Here is a 16,002-nt window from a genome sequence, read left to right as displayed (position 1 = left end):
GCCAAGCCTCAGCCGGGACACAATGATGGGCACAAAGCACAGGTCAGCAGCTTTCCTGGCGGGCACCAAAGGACTACGTTTCGTTTGTCTGAAATGGGATTTTCGTTGTCCAGGGCTGCAGGACAAAAGGACTGCTCTCAGCCTGACAGCTGGAACGGGTGATTTGCGAAGTGTATTTTTAGAAGCTCGATTTGCCTACATGTATGGCTGCGTTGTGAAACATCCAGGCAGCAGGAGTGGGTCAGGCTGTGACCACGAGGGCTGTGACACACTGTACAGACTGTACGAGCCAGCCCCGGCCAGAGCTGTGTGCTCACTGCTGCTCAGCTCCACCTGCACACACAGCCCAAACACCGGGGCAGCTCTGCTGCTGCTCCTCCTGCCCTTCAGCGGCTCTCCCTACAACGTTCACAGGAATTACTGACCGCAAAGGGAAAATCACTGCTGACACAATGGGACATTAGTGGCCAAGTCTGTTTTCCAAAGTCACCGTGGTTTTCCCCACATTTCCTTTTCCCAAACGTATCTCCATCTGGTAAACAGAAACAACCTCTTGTGCATTAGGTTTTTCCTTTAACACCCTCTTTAGGGATTATATTACTGTCGTTCATCGCCCTAATCTTATCCCACACCTTGCTGATAGGCATATCCTTATTAACATCTGCACATGGCTATTGTGCCAGTGCTGCTTTTTCCCCAAGATAATGATTTCTTCCTCCTACAGCCCATGACATTCAGTTGCACTCATAATATATTTCAAAGCTGCTTTCCTCTTTTTTTAAACAACATTGTTACATTTCTTTGTTTAAACCGTGCACTGATTTCCTTCCTTTCCTATTCAAGGGAGGTCTTGGAGAGCACTTTTCACATATATGTAACATCAATGGGAAAAACACAAACATAACTGAATATGTCTATTCTATGCTGATCTACATAGGACTTTAGTAAATAGTTAAGCATACTACCATCTTCCAAATCAGAATTCATAAAATTAAAAAAATAGACTACTCAGGATAAATTGCATTGTAAGACCTCAGAAAATATTTTTAATGTACAAGGTCACAATAGATACCTACATTTTCTACCCCTTGAGAGTTTCCTCTTTATTCTGCATTGGTTATTATGCACTCTGTTGAATTGCATGTTTTCATGCCTTGTTTATATCAGGAAGTGTGAACTTCCTATTTATTTCACAGTCTGTCTAAAATTCCTGCCATCTGGTAGGACATATTAACTTGAAGGCTATGATTCTTACGAGTCCTTTGTACCTTTATGCTCTCAATCTATAAATTTAATCTGCAGTTAATTTCAAATGAAATTTCTGATCGTTAGAGATCAGAACCTAAAAGTTGGTATACAGCACTGTAAAAAAACCACCCTATAACAATATGTAAATAAATCCAGAGAGTCAAAATAAAAAATGTGACTATTGTGTGTAACTCCACTGTCAGTGTTGACAGAACCAATTTCTGCACACTCCACTGAATACAATTAAATGAGTAGGATAGCAAAATAGGAGCATATTTGCATACCTCCAGATAGTGTGAAAGAACACGTTGGTGTATCGAACTGTAAGACTCAGACTGCAGAACAGATTTCTGCCTGTGAATACAGTCAGCATGGCTCGTGTAGGTTTGGGATGTCTTGGTAAAACTGCATGTTGGTAAAACAGGGTAGGGTTAAAAGAGCTGTGGTGGTGGCTGTCAGCTCCTGCAGCAACCCTTGCCAGCTGCTCCCAGGACAGAGGGGCTGTGTGCCGTAAGCAGCAGGACACTCTTCAGATGGCCAGGAACTGCAGGGGCTGGGGCTGGGAGAGGAGAGGGGCCCTGGAGAGCAGAACAGGCAACAAGAGCTCAGCAGAGCCCAGGCGTGTTCAGCCAGGCCTGGGGGGACAGGCAGCACAGCCCAGTGAGAGTGCAGCTCCAGCAGCTCCTGGGGTTGTGTCCTGCAGCAGCCTGGCACTGCTCAGACCAGCACAGCCACAGCACCAACACCAGCATCAGACCGGCCAGCCTGCTCCCCACCTAAAACACCTCTGTTTGTGTGTGTTAAAATCTCCCTCTTCACTCCTGAATGAAACTTGAAAGCAAAACAACAACAACAACAACAACAACAACAACAACAAAAAAAAAAAAGGCATTTTGTGGCGTTTTTTAGATTACTTTTAGGTCTTGCCTCAATACTTGCCCTTGAAGGAAGGAAAATTCATCCCAGTATTTTATTTTCTCTTTCCTTCCTCTTCAGCTTCTTTTGACTTCCTTCACACTTGGTTTTTCCATTTCATAGAATAACTTCTTCCAAACAAATCCTTGTTGAAACCTCATCAGTCTTTTAATCTTATTTAAAATCAATGTTTCACCAACCATTTAGTTAAAAGCAGAAAAAAAAGGTAAAACATTACCATCTCCAGCCCTTTTATTGTACTCCTCCACAAAAAATACTCAACACCTCTCTCTCTGTTGAAGGAGCCAACAATATGACAGCCTTCTGTTCCCTTGTGTCTTTCCAAGTATTTCCCAGGTATCTCTTAATTTGAGGACTAAATTTACTAGGAAGAGACATGCTTAGTAGACATGCAAGAATCAGAAGAGTTCAGAGGGAAGGCACTGATGAGAAGCCCGGTCTGCCAGCAACCATCTGTTCTGGAGAAGGAAACAAAGCCACAGATTGCTCCCAGGCAGCTCCCCGCAGACGCTGCTTGTGGACTATTTCTAGCTTGTGGCGAGAAGGTGTCCAATAAATTGACAATTTCACTTCTTCCCACAGAGTTTTCTGATTAGTAATTTCTGAAATTACTGTTATTTTCACTTAATGAGTATCCTATCCAAGTGTGTGGGTTTGGGTGTTTTGGGGAGGGAGTTACAGCCAGATGATTGGATGCTGAGCCCTGTAGGCAACATTTTTGCTCACATGTATTACAACAATTTTTAACTACTCTCCTCCTACTACACATTACCTTATTTTCTAACTTTATTATACAATTCCGTACATTATTAAATGCTTGTTCCATTTAGAATGGATTCTAAATAAGATTCTAAATTCTAGGATTCTAAACAAGTCATGGAAATAAAAAGCAATCACTTTTTACTAGGGAAGACAGGATGAACAGAAGCTCTTTCTGAGGCAATAGGATTTGAAAATAGATAATTTTGTACAGCAAACTTTTCTGTATAAAACCTACATTAAGCCTGAGAAATAATACGAAACCAGTTTGGACTCACATCCTAGACCAGGCCTATTTCTGAGCAATCCCCAAAGCTGGTAGCACCCTGTTTATGTCAAAGGGATCAGTTTGAGAGGATGTTTGTGCGTTTTACTTAATTCCGAAATAAATGCATTGAACACCAGTGTTGAACCCTGCAGTTTGTTCAGCAAGTGACTTTGGACAGAAAAGGAATACAGAACTTCGCAGGTGCCGCTGGCGACCTCCATCTCGAACACCTCTCCTGAATCGGGACAGGGCATCTGACCCCACAACAACAGAGCGAGAACCCTCACCATTTGAAGCCCATGTAAAATGCTCACCGAATAACGCACTAACGATTAACCCCGTTCTCCCTTTCCGCCGCTCAGGCCGCCCCTCGGTGCCCGCGGCCGGCGCCGCCCGCTCCCGCCGCCCCTTCCCGCTGTCACTCGCGGCTCCGCCCGCCCCTCGCCGGCCCCTCCCCGGCCCCGCCGGAGCCGCCGCCGTTTCCGGAGCGCTCGGCGCGGGGCCCGGGGCTGTCGCGGGCAGGTGAGCGAGCGCCGCGCCGAGCCCTCCGCGGCCCGGCCCCAGCGAGCCCCCGGCGCGGCCCGCCGTGCGGACACCGGGCCGGCGGCGCGGGGGGCGGCAGCGCCCGGGGCAGCCCCTGGGCCGCTCGGGAGGCGCCGGCGGGGGCCGCGGCCGGGGGGAGGCGAGGCGGCGGTGCCGGCACCGTGACCGCGGTGCCCCGGCGGGGCCGGGCCGGCCGTGGCGGCGGGGGCAGCCCGGGGCGGTGTCGGGGGCAGCCCGGGGCGGTGTCGGGGGCAGCCCGGGGCGGTGTCGGGGGCAGCCCGGGGCGGTGTCGCGGCCGCTCCCCCCGCCGTGACCCGTGTGCGGGCAGCCCGGGCAGCGCGGCGGGGCCGGGACTGCGCCTGCGGGAATTCCTGCGCACCTTCCTGCTCCGCCGTGACCCGGCCCGGCCCCGCCGGCCCCCCGCGCTGGGGCGGCCCCGCCGTGCGGCCTCTCCCGGGCAGCGGCGCCGCCCAGAGCCCGGCCCGGCTCGGGCCCCGCCGCTCCGCAGCCCGGCCCGGGGCCTGCGGGCAGCACCGGCCCCCGCCGCCGCCGGAGCTGCGTGCGGATCGTTCACCTGATGCGACTGCGAGTGCCGCTTGTTGTTGCCGAGCCTTATGCTGTGTGCGTATGGTAGCTGCCAGCAGAAGAGGGTAACGCATTTTGGGCTGTAGCTTAAAACTTTACAAATGTTCCCTTGCTTCTCCCTGCTTGAGGGGTTTTTATTCGTTTGAGTGGAGAGGAAAGGGTAGAGGTATGTATTTGTCGGGTGAATGTCGGCTTAGGAACTTGAAAGCAGTCAGAAGGTCTCATTTGTTTGACGCGGGATTATAAACCCGTCGCAGGTATACATTGGCCTTTAGCATTGCCATTGCTGGTTTGCAGAGGCGCAGATGTCTGGGCGCTGTGAAGGGCGGCCGTCCCTCGGTGGTGTGGCTGCGATAAACTCGGTGTTCCCGAGTCCTCGGCGGTGCCTTCGGGGGCACCCAGGGCTGGCACAGGGCCGGGCCCGGCTGCCGGAATGGCCCTGCGTCCCTGGCTGCCTGTGGGACGATCCCACATCTACACCCGGTGGGTTGTAAGGCTGTTGTTGCTGGGTGTTTGTTTCCTCAGCCCAGTGCTGTCGGCAGAGCGGCAGTGGTGCTCCTGAGGAGCTGGTTTTGTTTTCTGTGGGCACAGGCGGCCGAAGCTCCCCTTCCCTCACCTCTCTGAGGAATGTGGTATGTGTTGTGTGGCTCCTGGCCACGTGAAGGTTTTGGTGTGCAGCTTACGGGATCAGCAGCGTTGGCCCCTTTTGTGCACAGGTGCTGTTTGTGGGTCATGGGTACCAACACGATTTCGCACTTGGCTTCAGTGTTTTACGGGGCAACGTTTCTACAGAAGATAAAGCCGGACCCCTCTGTAAAGAATGACGAGTTTTCCGAGGTCGACGCTGGCAGAAGGCTTTTCTTTCTTCCTGTATTTTCTGTTCTCTCCTTCCCAGCTGAAGTTTCCAGGTGTTGAAGCGATGGTTGTGGTGAAGGTGTGTTTCAGCTCAGTGTCCGTGTTTCTGGTGCTTGGAGGAGCCAGGCTGGAAGCAGCTCAGAGCCACTGCTTTCCATGCCTCTTGTGGTGCTCCTTCCTTGGTTAGCGTAAGGCAGGAATGAAGAGTAAGGCTTCTGCTGGCCTTTCTATTCTGCATCAGGAGTTGCTCAGAGTGCTTAGGAAACCAGAAATAATGCATATGGGGAATATTTTTCTGGGTTAAAGCCTGTTCTGAGACTCTGAAATTTGGCTGACAGGTAAATAATCCCTCATAAAATGTAATAAGGCAAATATATGCTACTCACATTTAAAAGCGAAGTCCAGGTTTCTTCTGCTCCTTGGGCCTCAGCTTGGATTTGGTCACTGGCCTTTTATTTTTCTGAGGGCGTGCTGTCTGCAGCCTGAGATCTTTATTCCCCACTTCCTCCCAGTATTTATTATTTTTCAACACCCCTTCTCCCCCAGCATACAAATGACGGCGGATTTTTCTTTGCAGCCGAACAATTGGATTTTTCTGTCCTAAGTAAGCTTTTCTTTAAACCTGACAGTGACAGTCATTTTAAGTGCTGCCACTTGCCTTACTCAAAACAGGGCTGTGTCAAGAGAAATTGTGCTGCTGCTTTTGTTTACGTGGTAGTACTGTAATAGGAAAAGACTTGTTCTTGGTACAATGAATGCTGGTACACCAGAAATCCTGCTAATGATATGATTAATGGGTGCTGCTCAAAATAGCTATCACTGCTGATATGACTAATTGTGCTGTATGAAAAGAGCTGCTTTATTCCCAGTAATCTCAAGGTGTTTCTAGAGTTTTAGAGCAGGGTCTGATGGGTGCAGATGGATAACTGCACAGGGAGATGGAGAACTTGCTGGAGTGGGGCAGCTCTCGGGAGCTTGCTGCTGTGCTGCAGAACCAGTCAGGGCTGAGAATGAGTATTTTCTTGTGATTGTAGGTAGATAGAATGTTATTACTGGAATTGGGTGTTAGCCAGTGCAACACACTACGTGTTACAGACAATGCCAGGGTATTGTTAGTAGCTACAAGAGGGGTTTATGTCATACATGAAAGATGACATTTGCAGCCGCATGGGTAACCTCATCGCAGGGCCTTGTGCTAGGGCTGGCTCTGAGGGCAACTGGTGCTGCTGCACTTGACAAAAATCTGTGTTGCAATTGCTCTGCTGCTCCTAGAGCTTGGTGGTGTGTCTGGGTGACCTTCCCAGGCCTTTGGGCAGCAAGTGATGGGGACATGCTGCAGGCAGTCCTATGCTCCTGGGCCATGGCACATTCCAGGTTCTGTTTGGATTTTCTATGTGCTGGAAACTTAATGGCGACTGTGGATCTAAACCATAGGAGATCCTGTGTCTTGGTACCTGTAAAATCTGAAATTCTGGTTTGTAGGGTGAAAACCTATATTGAAAATTAAGTAGAATATGTTAAAGATGGGTTCCAAACTCACTGAGAAGGAGCTTGAAGTTGTGTTTGTTGCACCTTTGGCTTTGTGTTTCTCTTCTGCTGTTTATATACCTCAAGACAGTTTTACATCAGGAGCTGTTTAGACATTTGTCCTTTCAGCCATCAAAGAAACCCTTAAGGTGTGTGTGGAGAAATAGGATGCATTCCATTCACAAATTTTGCTTTGCAGGTTAATTGCCAATTGGTCTGGTAGGACTCCAGTCTTGTGTTCTGTGGATAAACTGGTTTAGTCCAGTCCTTGAATTTTGTCAAAACAATTATTAAAACAAGGAGAAAGAAATTATTTTTTAAATGAAAATTAAAAATTATAATTTTGGTGGTAATAAGGAGTGTTTCATTTCAAAGAGCTCTAATGTAACAAGACAAATTGTTTTGAGGACTGTGGTCTTGGAATATCAATCTTGTCTTACCCTACTGTAATTAATGAAGTAGTGTGTTGGTTATTTAAGATAAATTTTGAAGAATTGATCTGTGTGATTCTGTTAGGTCACAAGCTTTGCATGAGGCAAACCAACTTCCAGGGACTCAGGCTGGAGCACTTTGGAGTAAGAGGAAAAGGAATGAGTGTGTGTGAGAAAAAGCAGAATAGAAGGTTTAGGAATGCTGGTCAAGCTTTGTAGAATGACAGAGAAGGCTGCAAAGGGGAGTGCAAAGGGCTCCAGGTACAGCTGGGGGAGGCCTGGGATGTCTGTGAGTGTATGGGTGGGTCTGAGGTGGGAGTAGGTGGCCTTGGTGAGGCTTTCAGGCATCTTTGAGAGGCTGTGCAGCACGCCAGGCATTTCCCCAGCTGTGAGACTGCATTCCATCGATGGCAAATTGGCTTCAGCCTGGTGAGAACATACGGCAGCTTATCCAACTCAAGTTGGAAGTGTGATATTCTAGCACTTGGCTTTGAAGAGCCATTCTCACTAAGGAAATAAATATTCTTCCTTCTAAGGAAAGCCCACATAGGAGAACACGATAGCAGTGGTAGATAGAATTTTTGCTGTATTAGCTAAAAAGCAAACCAAAAACTTAAAAAAATTTGCTGTAGAGTAACTGCCCATATTTTATTGTTAGGGTCACTTCAGACAAAATGATGCCTTAGGAAACATCTTTACAATACCTCCCTAAACTGTGATCAGGAATTCCTGCTTATGTTTTTAGTAACATTTTCTCCTTGAAATATCTGGTGAGTATGTTCTGGTTTAGGCTAGCAAGATTTTCATTGTTCCTTCTTTGTGGTCTTTTGTTGTCTGCTTTTTCAAGTGGTTGGGGGTTTGGTGTAGGCAGGACTCCGTTTTGGCTTATCAAGTCATACAGTGGGGCACTTGTCAGGCATTAACATTTTCTGATAAGCATTTCTGTACAACAGCGTTGCAGAAGACAGGTTCTTTGGAAAATTTCAACAGGAAAACTCTTCCACCGCCCTGTCAGTCACTCCTCATGTTGAGATATATTCTATTTTTGTTCTTTCCTGATACTACCTATGTGCTGGTTAGAATGCTGTAAGGGAACATGTCAGCTGGCTGTTTAATAGCAGTATTTTAGGTGTGACTCTTGTTTAGTTGTGCACTCAAAGTTGACATTTAAATGGTACAGTCCAATTATAGAAAATTCCTCGGACTCTGTGTTGTACTCTGCAATCTGGGAACAGAATAAATCCTTTCAACCTAAACAGCTTCTGAATGCAAGAGGAAATTTGTTTCCCTTCATAGAAATAATAACATTGTTAAACTTTGTTTCTTTAATGCTTTATTTTAACACATTTTGAGGGCTCTAAGGCAGTGTATAGGATGAGTTGTAGAGGAGAAGGTAGGAGAAGAGCAGGAGGGAAGGGACCGTGGTAGAGCTTTTTGTTCCAGTTCTTCACAGGCATCTCTAGTGTGACTCATTCATGTCAGGGCTGTCTCCCAATGAAATTGATCTCTAATCCTGTCAGTTCATGAGTGTTTTCAGTTTCCCAAGTGGATTACCTGATTGTCATAACTGGTATGTTTGTGAGTTTCTGGATGGTATTGGGAATTCCTCTGGATTTACTGGGGTAAAATTAGATCCTTTGAAATGTGTCCACATGATTTGTCTCATACCAGGATATTCAGGGCAATGTTCCTAGGTATTTTTTAATGAAAGTTGGACATCCTGCTCTTCTGTACATATTACAGAAGTTGGCTGTGTACCTGGGAACACTCTGAGTCCAAGCACAAGAACTTCCCTGGAGACAGATAAAGCACCTGAATGTCTGCAGCTCACATTCCAGGAAAATCTGGAGATCTTTTCCTAAGAGTCTAAGCTCAGGGTATTATTTTTAAAAGTTCCTTAAAAATATTCGAAGCTGGCAGTCTCATCATGAAGAAGCCAGATATTCCTTTTATATGTTCATGTAACAAAAATGCTGAAAAGCAGAGAGAGCTGTAGTGCCTAGGAAGGACACACAGAGAAACACTCCTCCTTGACAAACTCTTCTGGTGTCTGAATCCTCACAGGTGCAGTAAAAGACTGGGGAGTCCCAGGGGAAGGGTCACAGTGGGTGGATGCAATTCTGTGCCAGACTCCAAAAGATTTGAGGAACGTCACCTCTTTTTGGTGAATGTTTCAGAATGTTTCTCAGAGTGCTATTGGCAAGTGTTGCACCAGATGGTATTGTATTATGTGGAAGGGGGAAGAGCACAAGGAGGAAGAGGGTACCTAAAAATGCTATTTTTCAGGTTCTGTATGTTTTTCTTCAGGGGAACTTCAGTGTAGGATGAGTTTGTCATCTGCAAATGCTCAGAAGAAACCATGTTTGTCAAATGCAAGTAAAAATGGGTGCAGGTGTTCATCATTTGTTAGAGGGCCCTGTGTTTTGTAAAAGATGGAAAGATCCTGAAGAGAGAAGATACTTGTTGGGAGGGGACAGTAGCAATATTGCTTGTGTTGAGTGGTCTGCAGTTCTCAGTCCAAGCAGGAGTTAAGGCCAGGAGGTGCAGAGTAACTAAAACTGCAAAGACATTGTTACAGAATCTTGCTTCATCAGTGCATGTTTCTGGGCTGCAGAATAAACTTTTACTTAGCCTCTTACCAAAGACATAGTTTAGGTATTTGTGGTTTTTCAGCAGAGCAATACACCTTTCAAATACTTAAATAAGCAAGTAATAAGATCAACCTTTTTTGCTAAATGAGATGAGCATTTGCAAGCAAGTGATGCAATCAAAAACTTTAAAATGATGATAAAAAATAGGTCTTCTGCTAAATATGCAGGCATTCTTTAGGAAAAACTAAAACCTTTAATGTATCAAATAAAAAAAATGAAGAAACTTGGTAATGTTGAGAATTTTGTTTTACTGAGTTTGGTTGTGAGTGGTTGGCAGGAGAGCAGAGGTGTGAGTGGGTACTTGGAAGTTCTTTATGGATAGAGAGAAACTGGGCATGCTTTAGTAACTCAGTGCAGTACAAATAAATTGTCCTTCCACTGGTGTAAATAGATGCACATCTTCTGATACAAACAAGATTAAAGCTTTGGTAGTGTTACACTTGTTTTGGCTGTTTTGGAAGAGAAGCTGCTGAAGTTTATGTATAGAAGAGCAGGGTAGGTCAGCTAAAGATTAAATTTCCTAATATAATGCAAGTGTATGTGAACTTCTGATTCTGCGGCTTATTTTTGTTTCATGCTTCTGAAAATTGTGTGGAGTCCTGGAAGGAAATGTCAGTTATTAGAAACAAACCCTGAAAAACAGCATGTTATAGCAACATTTCTGCTTTTGGAAATGTGCTTGGTTCTGCACTGAAGTGTTGGAAAAGTCCTTACTCAGAAGAGTCTTTCTGTCTGTCTTATATTGCTTTCGGAAGGAGAAGGAAAACATTTTTTTTTGAGCAATCTTATTAGATCTCATAATAAACTTCTTTGTGTAAACATTGCAATAATTTCCAGGGCAACAGATTTTGCTGTTGAATTCAGCACTTTGACCTCGTTCCAGGCCCCAAGAGGAGGAAACATTGTAAAGTTTTATACAGGTATTACAAAATAACTTTGATAATTAGGAAATTTTATATCAAATTTGGCCATGAATTTAACACAGACTTGTTCACACCTTCTTCTTAACAAAGATATTCTACAGATCCAGGTTATCAACCCTAATTTAAATGTTGTCTTTCACATAAATGGCTATTTCAGTTTGAAGACCAAATGCTGGGTTGTGGGACAGTATATGGTCTGGTTTGGCAGTCTCTGGTCAAGTGCACTTAGAGCTTTTTCCATGTGGAGAAGTGGTACATCTGACCTGTGCTATTTTCAAGTAAATCTGTTGTTTGGTTTAGTGGTTAGAAAAGTTCCTTGGCTGGTTGAGTGAATCCATTGCTCTGCAGATGTTTCTGGATATGGAATCTGTTGAAAACCACTAATGATACATTTTTTTATTTTTGTATAGGAATGTTACATTTTTGTGGTGATGAATTGGTATGATAGATTAAATCTGTAGTTGACACACAAGATTTAGGGAGATGCTTTTTGGGTAAAGTGCCTTTTCTTCCTTTGAAGCTGCAGCAGGAAAAGAACTTGTTTGGGATTTTTTTTCCAGTCTTAGTTTCTGGAATGGTTGGGTTGTAGGAGGTTTGATTGGGATTGTCTGATACAGTCAGACAAATGAATAACAGACCATGGTTTGCTCTGTACTTGTGCTTGTGCTGTTAGAAGATGAGAACTTGGGTTAACATGGGTTAGAAGATGAGAACTCTCCTGTGTGTGCCCTCCTTTTCCATATTACAGCGATCATCACATCACAGGAACTCCTCCAGGTGCCAGGTGGTTGCTGTGTGTTTGGGCACATTTCTGAAGGATTTTCTTTGGGGTGACCACGGTGTGGGAACTGCTGTGGCTCAGGGTAGCAGAGGGCAGGGCTCAGGAGCTCCTCTGGCTTTAAGGGTACAATCTGTAAGTTTAATTAGTTTTTAAACAGCTGCACAGTTTGTTGCTTGTGCAGTGACAGGAGGTTGTGACAATTTGCAGTGGTTTTTTTAAACTAAGCTACTCAAGTGAGTTTCTGAGGACGTGCCTGTAGGTTGGCCTGTTGCTGTTCTTCAGGTTCCTCTATCCATACCCTCTTATTCATTGCTCCCTTGCACTTAGGGGGATTATTGATGGAAATGTCTGTCTGGACTGCCTTCTTGTGTTTCAGCATCTTTTGCTGTGTTTCACTTGAAAGGCCTTCATGGCTCTTAACTTTGTGCAGTGTGGGAGAGGAAGAAGACTACTGCTGGTTTTATATGACTGACAGCATTTGCCTTAATGTTCTCATTTGTTCTTTTTCCTGAGATATTCACGTTTTTATGGGCTTTTTTTCAGCTTCACATTGCAGCCAGTGGGTGCTTTTCTCTGCCTGATGTAATATGTTGTTACTGGTATTTTAAGTCATGTTCTGAAACAGGAGAAAATGACGTATTTCAGTCAGTTGCTTTCTGCTAAAAAGTTGTATCTGTGTTTTGTTCTGAAATTGTTGTAGGACAGATGAGGCAGCTTCTTTCCAAAAGTTCTTGTGGGTTCAGGGGGGTAATATATTGTGTCTTCTTTACATATGCTATTTGATATATTCTGATCTGGAGCACTCCTCTCTGCTGTGTTGATTGTATTTTGCTGCACACGAAATGAAAGACCAAGGAAAACAAGGATAGGTGTGGTTTATGAAATTTTCTACACTACATAATAATGCTCCTTTTCCTTTTAACTTAAAGCTTTGTAAGTGATCCAGTCTTCCGAATCACGAGTGTTCCTAGGAAGGTATGCTGTGTTTTGAGTCAGATGTTCAGTGTGTTGAAGAATAAATTATAATATGAATGCAGGGCATCTTGCATGCTGTGTCTATGCTAAATATTTTTCTCTTAAATGAATTCTAATGTGAGCAAAGTTAAACTGGTATAATTTGGAACAGTAGACTTGAGGCAAAAATGCAAGTAGCTGTGTGTGAATATTGATTATTGTGCTCAGTAGCATGTGAAAAACCTCATTGTGCCTCAAAGCACTGTTGCCTTAGTGGACTTAAAATCCCTCATTTAGCTGTCGCTAAGGATTTGTGTTAATGTTTTTTTTTTAATTTCTTCTTTTACATCCCACCATTGACCTGAGTGCTGTGGTTCACTGGCTTTCCCTGACCTTACCCTGTCACAGGCAGGGAGTGTTTTGGCCAGAAGATGGTGGGTTTCTGTCTGAAACAGTCCAAACCTGGTGATCTCAGAGGACCCACTTAATATATTCTGGAAAAAAGCCGGGAATTGCAGCTGTAGAGTAACACTCAGAGGAGGAAAACACTTGATAAATTGACTTACATATGTCAGTGTGTGTCCTCAGGTGTAAGATACTTCTGTCTTAAGTGTTAGGTATTCCAGCAGGTCAGAAGTTGTGTACCTCTTTGGTAAGAACCAACATTTAAAGGACTAATACTTCAAAAGTGATGCTTTGTAGTTGATGTGAAGGGAAGGGCTGGTTTTTATTTCCACTGGTGAAATGACTTTTTTCCTAAAGCTGCTGCTTCATGCTCTTCCTTACAGAAGATACTGCCCCATCCTGGACTGGTGGTAAGCTGAAAGTTGTGTGGCAGGTACTTGTGGCTTACATGTACTTACACTGCAATGCCTCTCCTTTTTTTGTTTTCTTTTCTCGGTTCAGAATGTTGGGTTTTGTTAAGTTTGAGAGTCTGTAGTAGGAAACACAGCAAAGCAACTGCTCATAGTCACAAACTCAATAAGTAATTGAGACTATTCAATGTAATCTTTTAGAATTGCAAATATTGGGTAAAAAACCCTTTCTTTTATGAATCACGAGCTTAAATCTGTCACTTTTCACAAGGGCATGTGGTGATATGACAAGGGAGAATGGCCTTTGTTGAGGGAGAGTAGATTTAGATTAAATATTAGTATGAAATCATCCTGTGTGAGGGTGAGGAGGCCCTGGCACAGAGTGCCCAGAAAAGCTGTGGCTGTCCCATCCCTGGAAATGTCCAAGGCCAGGTTGGATGGGCCCTTGGAATAACCAAAGATGACTGGGATAGTGGGAGGTGTCCTTACCCATGGCAGGGGTGGGATGAGATGGGCTTTAAGGTTCTTCCAACCCAAAGCATTCTGTGAATTCAGGTTAAGATAAGTCAGGTATTTACAGCATCGATATGTGGTAAAAACCTCAAGATTTTTTCATTGATGCTCTTTCTTGAGTAGTTATCTTCTAGGTGCTTGCTAGTAGAGATGGCTTAATGTAACATGGAAATAGTTTCTATTAGTAGTAAATAAGTGTCAGCTCTGACTAATAAAAACCCATTGTTTTCACCGAAGTGTGGACAAAGAAATGGCTTCTAAACAGAGTGTATGTTTCAACTTCAGAAGCAAAGAAATACCAGCATAATCACCTGAAAGATATGAAAAGCAATCCATGGAATAATTTTCTGTTTCAGACAGAGAATAAAACATTAGCTGTAAGAAGAGCTAAGGTTCCATTCTACAAGTGACTCTGCTGTTTAAAGTGATTTGCTGATAGGCATGCAGCAACTCAGAAAGCAGCAGGATGCCTCACTAATAGCATTTGAGAGCTCTAAAATACAGTTTCATCTTAATTTTGAGTACTGTTACATTGATATGCTGAAAAAACCCCATCAGTTTCATTGCCAGGCACACAATCATCTCATTTTTTATGCTGCTGAGTCCAGTCACTCTCCTTTTCCCATGATTGTTTTTGTTCTTACTTTTAGTTTTACTTCTTTTTTTCCTGCTTTAGACTTCAATTCCCATATAAAACTCCCCTGATTCTGTGTGTTACACAGCGAGGATTGGAATGTTAGCTGAAGGATGGGGAGAGCGATCTGCGGTGCTGAAAATGCAAAAGATTTCCTGTTGTTGTTACTCAGTTTGGTGAGAGTCAGTGTCCCTGAGGCAGCTAAAGCACTGCTTCAACTCTCCTTGCTTCATGTAAATGCACAAGTGGTAGCAGAGGATAAAACCCCTCCATGTATCCAATAATACTCTGTTTGTGGTTAGTCCCAGTTCTGTCTTTAGAACACATTGTTCCTAATAAAATAAATGCACAAAGTGGTATGGTCCGCTCCAGCTGCAGAGTGTTACTGGATGCTTTGAGGGAAGGTAATTATTTTATTTATTTCTAGACTTGAAATTTTGAGAAAACGTCTCGTTGAAATTCGACTCCCTGGGTAGGGAGAACATGCAGCGTGTGGTGTGCACGTAACAGGCATTGTTAGGTACATGCAGGAAATCCATATTTTCTATTGCTGTGGATAACCCCAAATCTATAAATACCTCACTGTGTAGTAGAGATGCTTGTCTAATACTGTGGGGTTTAAGCTGGCTGGAGTTAATCTAAAAGTAGGGAAGAGAAATTGAAAATAGACCACTGTTGCTGAATTGGAAGCAAGAAAGCAGGATATGTTTTTAGTAGTTTATGTATTTGCAGAAAACTACAGTCTTCATGTTGTAATAGAAATGCAGAAAATAAATATGGCATCCCTGTGTTTTATGCATTACAGTGTTCCCTGGGTGGTTTCTACAGAAACATATTGTGGACGTATGCAGGATATAGATATTGTAATTGCCTGACAGAATAATTCTGCCAGCAGAGGAAAACCCTTACAGAGCTGTAGAGGGAAGGAATATTGGTAGAGTAGGAGCACAGTTCCCTGTTTTTCCCATTGAGCACTGTGGGGAACAGGAGTGGATAGAAATCCTCCTGCAGAAGCATTTGCTGTTGTGCTGTAGCCAGTGGCACTTTCTGCTGCCATCAGTAATTCAGGGACACAGGACACACAAGTGCAGGTTTTTGTCAGAGCCCGCCTCATGGGGAAAAAATGTGGAAGAAGGGGCATTATCATTAAATAGAGAACATAATAAAGAACTGCAGTGGAAGTTCAAGCCTTAGATGTCAAGGTCTAGCAGCAGGGTTCCACCCAACCACATCAGTGTTCCCTGGGCTCTGTTACTTGCTGCTTGGCTTAAAGCAGGTGCAAGGAGAAAGTTTCTCCTGAATAATGATTTCACTTACCTTCTCCAGAGCCATAATACTGATTATGGAAGAGCCTGGGCATTGGGTTTTGTCCAAAATCAGCCTGTCTGAGCCATAACTTCTGTGCTAGTGGGACTGGAGGGATTGGGAAGCAGTGAGTGTGTGGGAATGTCTTATCTGAGATCTGTGTTCAGACAGAAGATTCCTGCTGTGTTTCTTGAGGGGGCTGGAGCTGCAGTGTCCTCCCAGCTGGCTCCAGGCTGCCCTGGAAGCTGTGTGAGCTCAGCCAGGTGTGCCAGGG

At 44.4% G+C, this 16,002-nt stretch overlaps 1 protein-coding gene across 2 annotated transcripts in view; it reads left to right on the top strand.

Moving 5' to 3' along the window:
* The first annotated feature begins 3,661 nt into the window (after positions 1-3,661).
* The window catches only part of GARRE1 (granule associated Rac and RHOG effector 1), a 59,208-nt gene continuing 46,867 nt past the window's right edge, over positions 3,662-16,002 (top strand). Inside the window, exon 1 of one of the 2 annotated variants that reach the window (XM_066327985.1) lies at positions 3,662-3,733. The gene's annotated coding sequence lies outside the window, so the exon portion shown is untranslated. Of the gene's footprint in view, positions 3,734-8,894; positions 9,030-16,002 lie in introns of those variants that run through there. The other variant, XM_066327986.1, reaches the window with a different exon arrangement.

This window comes from Sylvia atricapilla, chromosome 12 (genome assembly GCF_009819655.1).
Source record: "Sylvia atricapilla isolate bSylAtr1 chromosome 12, bSylAtr1.pri, whole genome shotgun sequence".
In the NCBI taxonomy this organism is placed as follows: domain Eukaryota; kingdom Metazoa; phylum Chordata; class Aves; order Passeriformes; family Sylviidae; genus Sylvia; species Sylvia atricapilla.
The sequence above is the reverse complement of the archived record's forward strand: the minus strand, read 5'-3'. Positions and strand labels throughout refer to the sequence as shown.